This window comes from Drosophila novamexicana, unplaced genomic scaffold (assembly GCF_003285875.2).
Source record: "Drosophila novamexicana strain 15010-1031.04,08,12 unplaced genomic scaffold, DnovRS2.1 tig00001986-arrow-arrow-pilon, whole genome shotgun sequence".
NCBI classification, from domain to species: domain Eukaryota; kingdom Metazoa; phylum Arthropoda; class Insecta; order Diptera; family Drosophilidae; genus Drosophila; species Drosophila novamexicana.
In genome coordinates, this window is record NW_020824919.1 from 72116 (window position 1) to 88708 (window position 16593).

Sequence of the window (16593 nt, forward strand, 5' to 3'; positions counted from 1 at the left end):
TCGTGCTCGCCGTCAGCTCTTGGCTTCAGCTCAACTTCAAAAATATTCATAGTCTTGCCGGTGAAGCGATGTTTCAAGACGTTGATGTACCTGGTCGCATACCCTAGTTGTGCTAGTTGGGCACGTAGCCAGTCACAGGGAGTGGTGCGATGTAGATTCCGTATAATTACTCTATATCCACGTTCCCTTCGAGGCTGATGGGTGTGCATGTGCGTATTCTCAGCGTTAAGAGTCGCCAGTATGGCATTATAAGTTGCAATATCGCTGCACTGAACTCGAATGCCGTCGTTCTGCGTGCACTTTGTCGTGAATTTACTAACGCCTGGTGTCCCATTGAGTCTATCCAGCAAAGGTTGAATCTCGTGGACGTTGGGCAGGAAGAGAGATGGAATTTTGGCACTCCGAGTTGGCTGCGGCTGTTGTTGTTGCTGTTGCTGTTGTTGCTGCTGATTCTGCTGTGTATCGGTGCTGAGAGGCATGATGGTGGGAAAGGTGCCGGAATCATTTGAGTCGTTGCTGTCTACCATCAGACTATCAAGGTCCAGGCATTCATCACTGATGTCCATACATTCCTCAGAGTTGTTCAGTCGAGTTGTTGTTGCTGGCTTAGTCGGCTTTGCTGATTTATCTGCCGATCTTGTTTTTAATTTCGAAAAGTCATATAGCTTGACAATAGGCCGTGCGCTTGTATGTATAGCTTTCCTTAGTGAAGCATCGCTTAAAGAGTATGCAGAGCGTTTTAAGTTGTGGTGCTGCATTGGCGTGGTAACTTTGCGTTTAAGTTGATTTGCAGTTGCATGTTTATACGGTGCAGCGCGTTTTGGGTTTGGTGGCCTTGTTGTTGTTGAGGCCGGCAGAGCCGTTTTAGACAGCGTAGCCGGTGATTTTGTCACTAGATTTAGCATCTGACTAAGTGTTTGTTCTTGGTGGGCATTCACCTCGCTTACAGAGTGTTCCCGAATTGGCGCTGCAATTGCAGTGGTTGTTGAGTTTAATAGGAGATTCGACAGAACAATTGGCCTCAAGTTTTGACTTTGATATTGTTGCTGCTGATGTTGATTGAGCGCCCTCGCTTCCGTCGGCGACTGTTCTAGTAGTGACAGTACGTTTGTAGGTGTTGAGTTTGCATTAGGCGAATGGCCCGGAGTAGCTTTAGGCATTTGATGCTGTGTTTCTTCAGCTGAGATTGCATTTGGCGGCAAGCCTGGCACCAAATTTCTGACCTGTTGTTGTTGTTGTGCGCTCCCCTGAGGCGGCGAGTGCTCCAGTATTGGCGCAGCAAGTGAAGCTGCAGTTGGCGCATTGATATTTGTTGGAAGATTCAGCGCCGAATTATACACTTGCTGCTGATGTTGCGAGTTTTTGTTTTCGCGTTTTGAATTTACGGCTTTGTCAATTGTAGCATCCAGAGAGGATACAGTCGGTGAAAGTGAGAGGCCCCAGGCCGATACGACTTCCGAATTAGCAGTGTCATCTGAATCATAGATGATCACATTGTTTTCACGGTTGACATCACAAGTTGCATCACAGTATACATAGTTGCTTACATCACAAGTTACATCAATGGCACGCGCGCCAATTTTATGAGGTGACGCTGTCGGCCATTTTGTTTTTTGCAGTTGCTGTGCACTGTCTTCATTATGTTGTTGTTGCTGACCAATTTTGCTAGTATTGGTGTTGGCGTCGGTTTTGGGGGCCATTTTGTTCCCAGGTACAGTGCCGGTGCACTCGGCATCTGTACTTTTTGAGCTGTTGGAATTTTCCGGGGATAGCACATTGGCAATCTCGGAGTCTCCATCTGACCACTCATAGGCTAGGTTGCTGTACCTATTTTTTCGCTTTTTAGGCATTTTTACACTTAACACAGAGGCTGGGAGCCGCAAGTACAGTTTAATGTACGTACATGCAGCGCAGCGGTCTCGCGCTAATTTTTTCGCGCACGTCGGGTTCACATATATGTTTTGTCAGGACAAAACGACATAGAACACGCACACGATTACTTATTTTGCAATAGATTAGTTATTCGAAATAACTATTATTGCAATTATTTGCAGCGGAGTAGAATTGAAAAATTCTTTTTTTTTTTTTTTTTTCAGGTTTTTTTTTCAGGTTTTTTTTTTCAGGTTTTTTTTTCAGGTTGCTTTTTTTTTCATTTTTTTCAGGTTGCTTTTTTTTCAGGTTGCTTTTTTTCAGGTTGCTTTTTTTTCAGGTTGCTTTTTTTTTTTTTTCAGGTTGCTTTTTTTTTCAGGTTTTTTTTCAGGTTTTTTTTTTCAGGTTGCTTTTTTTTCAGGTTGCTGTGCACTATTGTACACGATGAGGGCTTGCTGTCGAATGAGACAATCGGCAGCTTACCTATTTTATTTGTGCGTTACTATCGAGCAACTTATTCAAATATAATTAGCGTACATATCGATACTTAAAACAAAGTGGCAACTCCGCATGCGATGAACGAGAATTCATCGCATGCATCGGAAGTGATCGACTGCAGTGTATTGCAGTCTGGCAATATTTTCTTACAAATAAGTTACACATGATACATTGTTTTTTTTTTTTTTTTTTTTTTTTTTTTTTTTTTTTTTTTTAACACCAGTTACTAATTAATTAATTATTCTTATCTTTCCAGGGGACTCTGGTGAATTCGCAAGCGGGCGTGCCTTTCGATGTGCGAGTTGCCTCCAGTTATGTCCGGGTCGCCACTCGCTAACTGGATACTGCTGCGGCGTCCGTTGCCGTTGGCCACATGTCGCGTGCCGTAGTGGACTTTGCAAGGAATGCGGCCCAATTTGGAGCTGTTCCTGGTCTGTGGTTGGAAGATGCCTGTGTTGTTGCTGCTGTGCTAACTGAGGGGATCGCTTGCGCTTGGTGCCTGTCGGAGTTTGTTGTTGTAGCTTAGTGTGCTCACTGAACCCTTGCTGCCTATGCCGGTGATGCCGTGGCGGAGGTGATCGGGTTGGTTGTGCAGGTGAGTATGTGAACTTCACACTTGTCTCAGTCAGTGGTAGATGTGTATTATCTCCATTTGCAGATATTGATGGCTGCTGCTGAATGATCCCCGGCTGCCCTTGTCGTTGTTGCCCTGGCTGAGGGAAACTCATTGGCAGACTTTGTTGTTGTTTTTGTCGTGGTTTGCGGAGCTGCTCTGCTGAAACTAGTTGCTGCTGTTCAATGATCTCTTGCTGCCTTTGTCGTTGATAGCGTGGCGGAAGAGATTTAATTGGTTGTGCAGGTAAATGTATGCATTCCACACTTGGCTCTTTCATTAATTTGTGTATTTGATCTTTCCTTGCAGGGATGATTCGCTGTTTCGTTGTTGATGAGGCTTCTGCCTGGCTCTGCTGCTGCCGCTCCATACTCCGCAACTGTGCAAAACTTCGTACAGTTGTTCGCTTAGTAATCACTTGCTGCCTTTGTTTTTGACGTCGTGGCAGGGGCGACCGAATTGGATTTGCAGGTAACAGTGTGCATTTTATACTTGGCTCATTTAATAATTCGTGTATTTGATCTTCCTTTACAGAATTAACTAGCTGCATTTTTGCTGGTGGGCCTTCTGCCTGGCTCTGTTGCTGTTGCTCAGTGTTCCTCAGCTGCCTTTGTCGTTTGTGTCTTGGCAGAGAGAAACTCATTCGCTGGCTTTGTTGTTGCTGTTGGCATAAATGGAGGAGCCCCTCTGCCAATTGCTGCTGTTTAATGATATCTTGCTGCCTTTGTCGTTGGTGCCATGGCGGAAGAGATTGAACAGGTAAGTGTATGCACTCTCTACTTGGCTCGGTAAGTAATGCATATGTTTGATATTCGTTTGCAGAAATAACTCGCTGTGACGTTGATGGTGGGCCATCCGCCCGGATCTGCTGCTGCTGCTCAGTGTTCCCCGGGTGCTCTTGTCGTTGTTGTCCTGGCTGAGGGAAACTCATTGGCTGGCTTTGATGTTGCTGTTGCCATGGCTGGAGGAGCTGCTCTTGCAGCTTTTGCCGTTGATGCCGTGGCAAAGGCGATTGAATTGGTAGCGCAGGTAAATATGTGCATTCTATACTTGGCTTGGTCAATACATATGTTTGTTTTCCATTTTCAGAATTAGCTCGCTGCGCTGTTGTTGATGAGGCTTCCGCCCGGCTCTGCTGCTGTTTAATATTCTCCGGCTGCCCTTGTCTTTGTTGTCCTGGTAGGAAGGAGCAACTTGGTCGTCGATTTTCGTTTGCACTCATCTTACGTTTTTTTGCCAATTGGTCTAGGTGAGTCGAAGGCGGCTCTGCAGGTCCAAGTTGCCTCCGTCGTTTAGCTGAGGGCTGGATTTGCTGCTGGTCTAAAATCCCAAGTTGACCAACTCGTTGCCGTGGAAATGGAAATCGAATTGTCTGTTCAGGTAAGTGAGTGCATTTACTATTAGGCACCGATAATGAAGCCTGTTTTATGAATTTGTTTCCAGATTTTTTAAGCTGAGTAACAGGCAATTGCTGTAGAGTTTCTCGCTCGGTATCCCAGTGCTGATCTGGCCACTTCTGTGTCATGTTGGTTTCAGACCGAATTTGCTGCTGCTCAGTTGTTCGCTCGATGATCACTTGCTGCCTTCGTTGTTGACGTCGTGGCAGGGGCGATCGAATTGGATTTGTAGCTAACTGTGAGCATTCTATACTTGGCTCAGTCAATACATCAATTTGTTTTCCATTTTCAGAATTAGCTGTCCGCGTTGTTGTTGATGTAGCTTCAGCCCGGCTCTGCTGCTGCTGCTCAGTGTTCCCCGGCTGCTCTTGTCGTTGTTGTCCCAACTGAGAGAAACTTACTGGTTGGCTTTGTGGTTGCTGTTGCCATGGCTTTTTTTTTTTTTAGTTTGAGTGTTCTTGTTGCGCGCGGGCGTGGGCGCTGGCCGGCCGGCTGTCTGGAGCTCGGCGAAAGCACGTCCGTCCACGACGAGCCAACCACAAGAACTTCAAAATGCTTTATTGTTGTCCATTTCTACTTAAACTATACGTCACAAATCAGAAATTTTGACAACATTGGGTGACTCTTATAATTTACAAGACATATACTCTCTGGATTGTGAGGCAGAGACAATTGACATTGATTAACATTGAGATACATTTAACATGGATTCTCGACTAACCTACTTATTAACAGTGCCAAAATGAGTACGATTAACATTCTAAGTGTAGGTCAGTTAGCATGGGGGAAATTTTTTTTTTGCGATCAGTTGGCAATGCTGACGCAGTGTTGGCAAGTATACACATACATACATATGGGAAAAATACTTATCGGCACGCTAGAAGCGTGCAAGTGAAAATTTGAATTTAAATTAATAATTTTGTGGCAAAAATAAAATTAAATAATTAAATTTTATAACGCACCGCCTTTCGGTGCGCTGGACGCCTGCCTCTGGCCTTGCGGTGGGTATTCTTCCACCATCGTCGACTTGGCACGCTTGTTGAGCAATTGCATTGCAATTTGAATTGCTTGTTGGCCGCCGCTTCTGCCGCTGGAGTCTGCATCGTGTTAGATGCTTTTTGGTGCTGCTGCTGTTGCTGCTGGATCTGCTGGCCAGCAATGGTGGACATCATAAGCCACGCGCCCAGGATGCGTGACCAATTGATCGCCTCCTTGCTGTCACGCCTTCTACGCTTAATATTGCCCGGAGGCTTATTGACGTGCAGCTTGCGCTGCATCATTATAGGGCGATCAGGTGGAGCAGACACCGGCCACTCAGCATCGAGTGGGTGTCGCTTGACGAGTTGCCAAGTCTCCTTCGCTGATCGCTGTTTGTCGCGCATGTCCGGCTGTGCAGGTATGTACGCAATTGGCTTTGTTTTCTTTTTGCCATGGTGATTCAAATTGCTCTTTTTCAGGTAGTGGCAGCTTCTGCGTTGTTTTAATGGCCTCTGGGCTGCCATCGGTAGTCGCCTCTGCATACATCGCCTTCCCGTATAGGCAGGTCGGTGGAATTGCGGATGCGTACCGTGGCCATCCATGGATATTTTGGCCACCGTCGATCTCTGTATACGCGCCTGCTGTCCCTCAACAACAGGCTGACCAATTTTCGGCTTCTGTTGCTGGCCCTGAGAGGCCGTAGTGGCTGGCATCGCTTGATGCTGCTGGCCCATATGGGCCGGCAACTCAATTTGGAGATGCTGGTGCTGGTCAGGAGAAGCCTCTATGGTCACCATTGACAGCTGTTGCTGTCCCTGGTGATCCTTCTGGTCTGTCTGCCGTATTAGTGGATGCTGTGACATACCCTGGGATGCCGTGGTGGCCACCGTCGATCGGTTATTTGAGCGCCGTCGTCCTCGGAGGATTTGCCGCTCAATTAGTGGATGCTGTTGCTGATTTGAGGCCGCCATTGGCCCTTGTTGCTGAAACTGCTGCTCCCATAGGGCGTGCTGCTGGATTTGCTGGTGTTGACGTGCGCCATAGGAGGCCGGATTGGATGCGTATGTCTGCTGTTGCTGCTGCTGCCGCTGGCCCGTGGAGGCCGACGTTGAACATAGCTTCTGTAGCTGCTCCGGCTTGTAAGCGGGCAGCTGGATTGGCGGATGCGTTTGACGGTCAGGAAAGGCCGTCATGCTCGCCGTCAATCGCTTTTCCTGTAGCTGCTCGCCTGCAAGCAGGTGCTGCTGGATTGGCTGGTGCTTCTGGTGTCCACTGGAGGCCAATTTGACAACCATCGACCATTCTTGCTGGAGCCGCTGCCCCCATTGGGCCGAATGCTGGTCTTGTTTGGCCGTAGTGACTGTACTCGCTTTGTGCTGCTGGCCCATATGGGCCGGCAACTCAATTTGGAGATGCTGGTGCTGGTCAGGAGAAGCCTCTATGGTCACCATTGACAGCTGATGCTGTCCCTGGTGATCCTTCTGGTCCGTCTGCCGTATTGGTTGCTGTTGTGCCATGCCATTGGAGGCCGTCGTGGCCACCGTCGGTTGGTGATGTTGTTGTTGGCTCTGCTGCCCATCTTGGTGGATTGTTGCTTGTTCATGGAGGCCATAGGAGGCCGGATTGGCTGCCATCGACTGTTGCTGTTGCTTTTGTTGCCCCCAGGGGGCTTGCTGCTGGATTTGCGGATGTTCATGGAGGCCATAGGAGGCCGGATTGGATGCCGTCGGCTGGAGCTGTTCGCATATGCCTCGTTGCTGCCGTGTTGTCAACCGGATGAGCCGATCACCGGTAAGTGAGAACTGAAATTGACTTAAAATTTCTCTAATTTTTCTGTTCTTATCGGGGTCCGATTTTGTTAGTCTCTTTATTAGTGGCGGATAAATTGATCTGTTAGTTAGTGGCTGAGGTAATTTTTCTTTAAGTGCTATATGCATCATTTCCATCCATATATCATCTATATAATTACGCTCTTCTAAATCAATATCAGTGGTCTCAGTACATACTATAAAGAACATAGCATCAATTATGTCCTCATAGATGTTGTCTTCTAGCTGTTGCTCTTCATCAGTCAGCTGTAGTTGTTCTTGTTGTTGTTTTTGTTGCACATTGTGCATTAATGGCTGTTGGATAGAGAAATTAAATTCCTGATTAATGCTATCTGATGGCAACTCTAGGTTGTCCATCTGATTATTATGCCATAGAGTGCATGTTTTGGGCACGCTGTATTTTATCTTACTACGCGCTAGTGTTGCACGTAGCAGCGTGTGCCCTCTATATTTCTTTTTAGACATAGAGGTACCTTTTCGGCTACGGCTGAGTTGGGGAGAAACATATTCTGCATGATTGTATATATCATTCATGAATTCGAATGCATCCTCAGAATCAAAATCAAAATTTGATTCTAAGGCTGCTTGTATATCATCTAAGATGTATTTTTGAAGCTCATCGACGGCTTCTATATATTGCTTATGGCGTTTATTTGCCTTATTGGTTGTCTGGCCGATTGCCAAATCTGTATTATTATCGCTGATGCTAGCGAAATTGAGGGCTGTTGCCTTATTGGTTGTCTGGTCGATTGCCAAATCTGTATTATTATCGCTGATGCTAGCGAAATTGAAGGCTGATAGCCGATTTACCTGTCTGCATGAGTAAGGAGTGGCTTTACATGTTAATACATTAATTGCAGTTTGTTCGTTCCGAGTGTTTGTTATGTTCTCCCAAACTCTACGGCCGTTTCTCTTAGTGTCTCTTCTTGTTTTATACATTTTGTATATCATTGGCGTCTTGACGGGCGCTATCAATCTGTGATCTAGATAGCGTCCGTGTGGCTGAGCCGTGCAAATTTGTTGCAGGCATAGAAATATTTGAGTTGGCTACTATTTGTAATAGTAGGCCAACTACCTGATCCAATTTTTGGGCCATTTGATGCATTGCAGCCATATCGCTTGTAAAAGCTTCTATAGCTGCATTATTGGCCGGAATTTCTCCATTTAGCTGTTTTTGTTGTTGTTGTTGTTGTTGTTGCTGTCGTTTGTATTGCTGCTGATGGGTAGATATTGATGTATTTGTAGCCCTCTCTGCCACTGATTGGCCCGACTGCTTCTTCTGCTGCTGTTTGTGTTCCAGCTGGAGCCTCTGCTGGAATTGTTGAAGATGTTTAGTGGCCGGATTACGTGCCCGGCCAGAATTGGCATGCCCTCTAGCCACCTGACTGTATGTCATAGTGGAGTTGACCATATTTTTATGCTTTTGTTGTTGACTGGACGCCTCATTATGCGCTACTTTAGTGCGCTTATTGACTGCTAGCTGATGCTTCTGCTGCTGCTGCTGATTAGTTGATGTACGTAATCTATTAGCAGCTAGCTTAGCTCGCTCATCCTTAAAGGCCTTGCATCCTTTATAGCTGGCAATATGTTCACCCTGGCAATTGGCGCACCTAGAAGGCGCGCCTCTTGCCTTGGTGCACATTGTTGTGGGGTGTCCTAGCCCGCATTTGAGGCATATGAACGGTCGACGGCAATAGTTCTTGCTGTGACCATATGCCTGGCAACGGTGGCACTGAACAGGATCAGTGCGCTTCCGCTGCCTCTCCACTTTAACTTCCTGGCTGCCAAGATGCTTTATTTCCAGTATGTTATTATTAGTGTCCGCTTTCGGCTCAATTTCTATTTCAAAAATATTTATTGGCTTGGCCGTGTAGCGTTGTTTTAAAACGTCCACATATCTCACCACATGTCCCAATCTTCTCAGCTCCATGCGAATCCAATCGCATGGCGTTGAATAGTGCAGGTGGCGTATAATATACCGTGCTCCGCGCTCATTGCGCAGTTGATGGGTATGCCGGTATATATTTGATGCATCAAGCAGCTTGATTGCTGCATTGTATGCCTCAATATCGGCACATTGTACTCGCACACCACCTGCCTGAGTGCATTTGGTGGCGAATTTATTGGCACCCAAATTGTTCGTGATATTTGCAGTTAACTGTTGAATATCATCCACATTGGGCAGATAAATTGTGGGCACTCTGACCCTATGAGCTGTTGTCTGCTGGATTGGCTGGCCGGAGTCTGTATTCGACATACAGTTGGAGGCCGTTTCTTCAACTTCCATGTCATCATTCTCACTATCGCTGACCCTGTTGTTGTTGTTGTTGTTGTTGTTGTTGACTGTGGCTGTGAAGGTAGCATTCTTAATATTGCCAGCATTCGAGCCACCACTTTTAGCTGGGCGCTTATTAAGTGTTTGCTTAGTCGCTATTTTTTGTTTTTGTGGCCGCTTGGCAGCCGTATTGTCATTTGTTGGCTCAGGCATTTCGAACCCCAAAATAATATCCATTATATCAATTGGTGGCTGTCCGCTCGCCTCATTTTCAAATCCAGAAATTTCCATTAAATTTGTTGGCATATTTGCAGCATAATTATTTGCAATAATGTCCTCATTGCGGACGCATTGGCTAGCCGATAAGTTGGAATCGGCATTGTTTAACTCATTTCCAGCTTCCTGGCTTGTTAAAACACAGTGCGAGTCTGTGTCAGTATTGGCTGGGCTGTCAGTATACATGTTGCCGTGTACTTGCGCTCTAGCAACATGTTGCTGACGCCCCATGTTCTCGCTCCAAACATTTGGCTCTGAGTTCGTATCGAACATGTTGCCATGTTCGCTCTCACTCAGTCCATTGCTGTCGCTGTTGAATTCACTCAGCTCAGTTGCTGCTCTGCTGCCGCTGCCACCGCCACTCAAACGATCAAGTGGAGCCTCTGCCGACGCAAGCGCCGACAGCGACTGAGCTGCAGAGAGCGGAGTCGCTCGCTTATGTTTCGGCTTCGGCTTTCTCTTCTTCTGCTGCTGATGTTGTTGCTGCTTCTGATGATGTAGCGGTTGCCGTTGCTGGTGTTGGTGTGGATGCTGATTCAGCTGTATTGGAGTGCCAATGGCTACAGGTGCCGGGGTATGGGGGGCAACTTTCGCTGCAGCGATGGCCGCCTCCGCTTTAGACGCCGCCTTTTCGCGCATTTTTTCGCTTATATACTTTGCTTATATACTTGCCAAAATTTGCATATACGTAGTTATATGTATAATTTATGTATGTTTTTTTTTTTTTTGGGCGTAGATTTCCCTCTGTCTGTCTCCTCGTCTGGTCGTCTCTCCTCAAATTGTTGGCTTGTTAATATTATTAACAAAAAAGATTACTGCACTTGCACAAGTCACAATATTTAATTACTTTATTATTTATATAATATTATTTATTGATTTATTAGCATTTAAAAATGCTGATTGGCATTATTAATTTATTTAATAATATTATTTAATTAATTTATTGACTGTCATTTTTCCATTTAATTTCCATTTTAATTGTCTTTAGTGTTTTAAGCATTTAAAAATGCTGATTGGCGTTTAATTTTCATTTATTAAACTGATTTTAATTTAATTTATTAACCCAAGCATTTTCCTTTATTTGATTTTAATTTAATTTAATTTTTATTTTATTGGAAAATATTAAAAACACTTGTAAAAATTTTCGTTAGTTTGAGTGTTCTTGTTGCGCGCGGGCGCGGGCGTTTTTCGTTAGTTTGAGTGTTCTTGTTGCGCGCGGGCGTGGGCGCTGGCCGGCCGGCTGTCTGGAGCTCGGCGAAAGCACGTCCGTCCACGACGAGCCAACCACAAGAACTTCAAAATGCTTTATTGTTGTCCATTTCTACTTAAACTATACGTCACAAATCAGAAATTTTGACAACATTGGGTGACTCTTATAATTTACAAGACATATACTCTCTGGATTGTGAGGCAGAGACAATTGACATTGATTAACATTGAGATACATTTAACATGGATTCTCGACTAACCTACTTATTAACAGTGCCAAAATGAGTACGATTAACATTCTTAGTGTAGGTCAGTTTAACATGGGGGAAATTTTTTGCGATCAGTTGGCAATGCTGACGCAGTGTTGGCAAGTATGTGTGGAAAAAAAAAATACTTATCGGCACGCTAGAAGCGTGCAAGTGAAAATTTGAATTTAAATTAATAATTTTGTGGCAAAAATAAAATTAAATAATTGAATTTTATAACGCACCGCCTTTCGGTGCGCTGGACGCCTGCCTCTGGCCTTGCGGTGGGTATTCTTCCACCATCGTCGACTTGGCACGCTTGTTGAGCAATTGCATTGCAATTTGAATTGCTTGTTGGCCGCCGCTTCTGCCGCTGGAGTCTGCATCGTGTTAGATGCTTTTTGGTGCTGCTGCTGTTGCTGCTGGATCTGCTGGCCAGCAATGGTGGACATCATAAGCCACGCGCCCAGGATGCGTGACCAATTGATCGTCTCCTTGCTGCCACGCCTTCTACGCTTAATATTGCCCGGAGGCTTATTGACGTGCAGCTTGCGCTGCATCATTATAGGGCGATCAGGTGGAGCAGACACCGGCCACTCAGCATCGAGTGGGTGTCGCTTGACGAGTTGCCAAGTCTCCTTCGCTGATCGCTGTTTGTCGCGCATGTCCGGCTGTGCAGGTATGTACACAATTGGCTTTGTTTTCTTTTTGCCATGGTGATTCAAATTGCTCTTTATCAGGTAGTGGCAGCTTCTGCGTTGTTTTAATGGCCTCTGGGCTGCCATCGGTCGTCGCCTCTGCATACATCGCCTTCCCGTATAGGCAGGTCGGTGGAATTGCGGATGCGTACCGTGGCCATCCATGGATATTTTGGCCACCGTCGATCTCTGTATATGCGCCTGCTGTCCCTCAACAACAGGCTGACCAATTTTCGGCTTCTGTTGCTGGCCCTGAGAGGCCGTAGTGGCTGGCATCGCTTGATGCTGCTGGCCCATATGGGCCGGCAACTCAATTTGGAGATGCTGGTGCTGGTCAGGAGAAGCCTCTATGGTCACCATTGACAGCTGTTGCTGTCCCTGGTGATCCTTCTGGTCTGTCTGCCGTATTAGTGGATGCTGTGACATACCCTGGGATGCCGTGGTGGCCACCGTCGATCGGTTATTTGAGCGCCGTCGTCCTCGGAGGATTTGCCGCTCAATTAGTGGATGCTGTTGCTGATTTGAGGCCGCCATTGGCCCTTGTTGCTGAAACTGCTGCTCCCATAGGGCGTGCTGCTGGATTTGCTGGTGTTGACGTGCGCCATAGGAGGCCGGATTGGATGCGTATGTCTGCTGTTGCTGCTGCTGCCGCTGGCCCGTGGAGGCCGACGTTGAACATAGCTTCTGTAGCTGCTCCGGCTTGTAAGCGGGCAGCTGGATTGGCGGATGCGTTTGACGGTCAGGAAAGGCCGTCATGCTCGCCGTCAATCGCTTTTCCTGTAGCTGCTCGCCTGCAAGCAGGTGCTGCTGGATTGGCTGGTGCTTCTGGTGTCCACTGGAGGCCAATTTGACAACCATCGACCATTCTTGCTGGAGCCGCTGCCCCCATTGGGCCGAATGCTGGTCTTGCTTGGCCATAGTGACTGTACTCGCTTTGTGCTGCTGGCCCATATGGGCCGGCAACTCAATTTGGAGATGCTGGTGTTGGCCAGGAGGAGCCTCTATGGTCACCTTTGACAGCTGATGCTGTCCCTGGTGATCCTTCTGGTCCGTCTGCCGCATTGGTTGCTGCTGTGCCATGCCATTGGAGGCCGTGGTGGCTACCGTCGATTGGTGATGGTGTTGTTGGCTCTGCTGCCCATCTTGGTGGATTGTTGCTTGTTCATGGAGGCCATAGGAGGCCGGATTGGCTGCCATCGACTGTTGCTGTTGCTTTTGTTGCCCCCAAGGGGCTTGCTGCTGGATTTGCGGATGTTCATGGAGGCCATAGGAGGCCGGATTGGATGCCGTCGGCTGGAGCTGTTGCTTTTGTTGCCCCCAAGGGGCTTGCTGCTGTATTTGCGGATGTTCGTGGAGGCCATAGGAGGCCGGATTGGCTGCCATCGACTGTTGCTGTTGCTTTTGTTGCCCCCAGGGGGCTTGCTGCTGGATTTGCGGATGTTGTTGGATACCATGGGAGGCCGGATTGGATGCCGTCGGCTGGAGCTGTTCGCATATGCCTCGTTGCTGCCGTGTTGTCAACCGGATGAGCCGATCACCGGTAAGTGAGAACTGAAATTGACTTAAAATTTCTCTAATTTTTCTGTTCTTATCGGGGTCCGATTTTGTTAGTCTCTTTATTAGTGGCGGATAAATTGATCTGTTAGTTAGTGGCTGAGGTAATTTTTCTTTAAGTGCTATATGCATCATTTCCATCCATATATCATCTATATAATTACGCTCTTCTAAATCAATATCAGTGGTCTCAGTACATACTATAAAGAACATAGCATCAATTATGTCCTCATAGATGTTGTCTTCTAGCTGTTGCTCTTCATCAGTCAGCTGTAGTTGTTCTTGTTGTTGTTTTTGTTGCACATTGTGCATTAATGGCTGTTGGATAGAGAAATTAAATTCCTGATTAATGCTATCTGATGGCAACTCTAAGTTGTCCATCTGATTATTATGCCATAGAGTGCATGTTTTGGGCACGCTGTATTTTATCTTACTACACGCTAGTGTTGCGCGTAGCAGCGTGTGCCCTCTATATTTCCTTTTAGACATAGAGGTACCTTTTCGGCTACGGCTGAGTTGGGGAGAAACATATTCTGCATGATTGTATATATCATTCATGAATTCGAATGCATCCTCAGAATCAAAATCAAAATTTGATTCTAAGGCTGCTTGTATATCATCTAAGATGTATTTTTGAAGCTCATCGACGGCTTCTATATATTGCTTATGGCGTTTATTTGCCTTATTGGTTGTCTGGCCGATTGCCAAATCTGTATTATTATCGCTGATGCTAGCGAAATTGAGGGCTGTTGCCTTATTGGTTGTCTGGTCGATTGCCAAATCTGTATTATTATCGCTGATGCTAGCGAAATTGAAGGCTGATAGCCGATTTACCTGTCTGCATGAGTAAGGAGTGGCTTTACATGTTAATACATTAATTGCAGTTTGTTCGTTCCGAGTGTTTGTTATGTTCTCCCAAACTCTACGGCCGTTTCTCTTAGTGTCTCTTCTTGTTTTATACATTTTGTATATCATTGGCGTCTTGACGGGCGCTATCAATCTGTGATCTAGATAGCGTCCGTGTGGCTGAGCCGTGCAAATTTGTTGCAGGCATAGAAATATTTGAGTTGGCTACTATTTGTAATAGTAGGCCAACTACCTGATCCAATTTTTGGGCCATTTGATGCATTGCAGCCATATCGCTTGTAAAAGCTTCTATAGCTGCATTATTGGCCGGAATTTCTCCATTTAGCTGTTTTTGTTGTTGTTGTTGTTGTTGTTGCTGTCGTTTGTATTGCTGCTGATGGGTAGATATTGATGTATTTGTAGCCCTCTCTGCCACTAATTGGCCCGACTGCTTCTTCTGCTGCTGTTTGTGTTCCAGCTGGAGCCTCTGCTGGAATTGTTGAAGATGTTTAGTGGCCGGATTACGTACCCGGCCAGAATTGGCATGCCCTCTAGCCACCTGACTGTATGTCATAGTGGAGTTGACCATATTTTTATGCTTTTGTTGTTGACTGGACGCCTCATTATGCGCTACTTTAGTGCGCTTATTGACTGCTAGCTGATGCTTCTGCTGCTGCTGCTGATTAGTTGATGTACGTAATCTATTAGCAGCTAGCTTAGCTCGCTCATCCTTAAAGGCCTTGCATCCTTTATAGCTGGCAATATGTTCACCCTGGCAATTGGCGCACCTAGAAGGCGCGCCTCTTGCCTTGGTGCACATTGTTGTGGGGTGTCCTAGCCCGCATTTGAGGCATATGAACGGTCGACGGCAATAGTTCTTGCTGTGACCATATGCCTGGCAACGGTGGCACTGAACAGGATCAGTGCGCTTCCGCTGCCTCTCCACTTTAACTTCCTGGCTGCCAAGATGCTTTATTTCCAGTATGTTATTATTAGTGTCCGCTTTCGGCTCAATTTCTATTTCAAAAATATTTATTGGCTTGGCCGTGTAGCGTTGTTTTAAAACGTCCACATATCTCACCACATGTCCCAATCTTCTCAGCTCCATGCGAATCCAATCGCATGGCGTTGAATAGTGCAGGTGGCGTATAATATACCGTGCTCCGCGCTCATTGCGCAGTTGATGGGTATGCCGGTATATATTTGATGCATCAAGCAGCTTGATTGCTGCATTGTATGCCTCAATATCGGCACATTGTACTCGCACACCACCTGCCTGAGTGCATTTGGTGGCGAATTTATTGGCACCCAAATTGTTCGTGATATTTGCAGTTAACTGTTGAATATCATCCACATTGGGCAGATAAATTGTGGGCACTCTGACCCTATGAGCTGTTGTCTGCTGGATTGGCTGGCCGGAGTCTGTATTCGACATACAGTTGGAGGCCGTTTCTTCAACTTCCATGTCATCATTCTCACTATCGCTGACCCTGTTGTTGTTGTTGTTGTTGTTGTTGTTGTTGTTGTCTGTGGCTGTGAAGGTAGCATTCTTAATATTGCCAGCATTCGAGCCACCACTTTTAGCTGGGCGCTTATTAAGTGTTTGCTTAGTCGCTATTTTTCGTTTTTGTGGCCGCTTGGCAGCCGTATTGTCATTTGATGGCTCAGGCATTTCGAACCCCAAAATAATATCCATTATATCAATTGGTGGCTGTCCGCTCGCCTCATTTTCAAATCCAGAAATTTCCATTAAATTTGTTGGCATATTTGCAGCATAATTATTTGCAATAATGTCCTCATTGCGGACGCATTGGCTAGCCGATAAGTTGGAATCGGCATTGTTTAACTCATTTCCAGCTTCCTGGCTTGATAAAACACAGTGCGAGTCTGTGTCAGTATTGGCTGGGCTGTCAGTATACATGTTGCCGTGTACTTGCGCTCTAGCAACATGTTGCTGACGCCCCATGTTCTCGCTCCAAACATTTGGCTCTGAGTTCGTATCGAACATGTTGCCATGTTCGCTCTCACTCAGTCCATTGCTGTCGCTGTTGAATTCACTCAGCTCAGTTGCTGCTCTGCTGCCGCTGCCGCCGCCACTCAAACGATCAAGTGGAGCCTCTGCCGACGCAAGCGCCGACAGCGACTGAGCTGCAGAGAGCGGAGTCGCTCGCTTATGTTTCGGCTTCGGCTTTCTCTTCTTCTGCTGCTGATGTTGTTGCTGCTTCTGATGATGTAGCGGTTGCCGTTGCTGGTGTTGGTGTGGATGCTGATGCAGCTGTATTGGAGTGCCAATGGCTACAGGTGCC

At 46.4% G+C, this 16593-nt stretch overlaps 2 long non-coding RNA genes across 3 annotated transcripts; both read left to right on the plus strand.

The window, feature by feature from the left end:
- Window positions 1-2592: 2592 nt before the first annotated feature.
- Window positions 2593-3582, plus strand: LOC115768730. Its single transcript, XR_004018611.1, has 4 exons — window positions 2593-2962; window positions 3026-3226; window positions 3290-3451; window positions 3515-3582. It is a non-coding gene; the product is annotated as an uncharacterized LOC115768730 (long non-coding RNA).
- A 26-nt stretch (window positions 3583-3608) lies between these two features.
- Window positions 3609-4703, plus strand: LOC115768722. Of its 2 annotated transcripts, none has more exons than XR_004018603.1 (6): window positions 3609-3739; window positions 3803-4009; window positions 4070-4159; window positions 4230-4360; window positions 4424-4605; window positions 4670-4703. It is a non-coding gene; the product is annotated as an uncharacterized LOC115768722 (long non-coding RNA). The 2 variants fall into 2 exon arrangements; XR_004018602.1 differs by having other exon boundaries at window positions 4424-4615; window positions 4670-4701.
- The last annotated feature ends 11890 nt before the right edge of the window (window positions 4704-16593 follow it).